Source organism: Limulus polyphemus, unplaced genomic scaffold (assembly GCF_000517525.1).
Source record: "Limulus polyphemus unplaced genomic scaffold, Limulus_polyphemus-2.1.2 Scaffold5978, whole genome shotgun sequence".
Classification (NCBI taxonomy): domain Eukaryota; kingdom Metazoa; phylum Arthropoda; class Merostomata; order Xiphosura; family Limulidae; genus Limulus; species Limulus polyphemus.
In genome coordinates, this window is record NW_013671588.1 from 39,593 (window position 1) to 41,283 (window position 1,691).

General features: G+C 32.6%; 1 long non-coding RNA gene across 1 annotated transcript in view; it reads left to right on the forward strand.

The window, feature by feature from the left end:
- Positions 1-589: 589 nt before the first annotated feature.
- Positions 590-1,691, forward strand: part of LOC111089349 — a 4,804-nt gene continuing 3,702 nt past the window's right edge. The window contains exons 1-2 of the long non-coding RNA XR_002613615.1: positions 590-737; positions 1,107-1,382. This is a non-coding gene — a long non-coding RNA (uncharacterized LOC111089349). The remainder of the gene's footprint in view (positions 738-1,106; positions 1,383-1,691) is intronic.

Sequence of the window (1,691 nt, forward strand, 5' to 3'; positions counted from 1 at the left end):
TGTGGCTTCCTTCGTACTAGATCATCCTATTGCTCACATTGATATCTGGGACGTGACTTCTAACAGGACTGAAGATGTCTGCATTAGGGTTTAGATGCGGGGTCTGGAAGGGGTTTGCCGTTGTCTGGAGCTGATTACGTCGATGGTTAATGTATCCTCCTTGTGTAAAAGACAATAAATCATCCTTTAATGTATTTAATTTGCTTTGAAATTGACTAATGTTTTCCATTTGTACTTTTTGCCACTGTTGTTGACTTTCCTGTAGTTGCTGCTGACTTTCCTGCAACTGTTGGAGACTTTCTTCCAGTTTATTTTTCTCGTTCTTCTTGTTTCTTTTGTTTTTCCTCCAACCACTACTGTAATTTCTCTTCTTGTTTCTTCTCTTTTTCCTCCAATAACTGCTGTAATATCTCTTCTTGTTTATTTTCTCGTTCTTCTTGTTTCTTTTCTTTTTCCTCCAACCACTGCTGTAATTTCTCTTCTTGTTTCTTTTCTTTTTCCTCCAACAACTACTGTAATCTCTCTTCTTGTTTATTTTCTCATTCTTCTTCTTTCTTTTCTTTTTCCTCCAACAACTGTTCTAATCTCTCTTGTTTATTTTGCTGTTCCAGCTGCCACTGTTGCAGGTTTTCTTGCAACTGCTGCTGTCTCTGTTCTTCTTTCGATACTAGTACTATACTAGGCCTTAAAGGCTTAATTTGGTAATCTGCCAGTGTCATCGTTACTTCACGTGTTAAGTGGGTTATGCTTTATATGGTGGTATAAATTTAACTTTCAATTTCTAGTAATTATTTGACGTTAAATTAAGCAGATTTCTGCTACTACACTAGCAGATTTAAACGTTTGTTTTGTATCATTATATACATTATGACAAAACCTCTTGCATTATTATTATATTTATAGTATTATCTACTAGGACTAGCAGTAGTAGTTGGTAAAAATTCACAATGACTGAATGATGAATCAGTGAATGAGAATGAATTATGAATGGTATTTTAAATTCATGTGAACATGTGCTAAAGTGGATTAATATAACCACAATGTAAACTAAGTTAGTTTCAAACCTGTGTGTTATATCATGTTTTTTGTTTGTTTTTTCTGTGTAGTATAACTTGGGCTGTTAAGAAATCTACTCTGAAGTTTGACAAGACTGAGGCTGAAATCTGCCAGTACTGTCTGAATTCGGATGTCTCAAATTCTTTATCTTCTGACCATTAGAGTAGAATCATAAGTCATGTTGATTTGTTAAGAGACAACAGATGTGATGATGTAAACAGTTCAAATGTTTGAAAAAGATAGGAATGCACATGCCTTGAGTGCTTGTCAGGTCACTGTGTTATGCATGCATAGCAAATAAAATATCCAGTTTTAACTGTTGTAAGGTGAAATTTTTATTGAAAAAAGTTTTATTATTAGATAATGATTCAGTGTATGGTATTGAAGAACACAAATATGATAATACATAATGACAGCCTACTAAGATGTTCCTTTCTTTTTCCAAGTAATCTTAAAGAACACTCATGAAAGTTAAGTGCATATTTTTTTAGTCAGTTTGTGATGATCTAAAACAAGTTAAAAGGAACTTACTATTACCAAAACATTGTTAACAGTCTTTCAATCATGTAATTATTGAGTGAATTCATACCATCCTGCTATTATATATATATATATATATATATATATATATATAT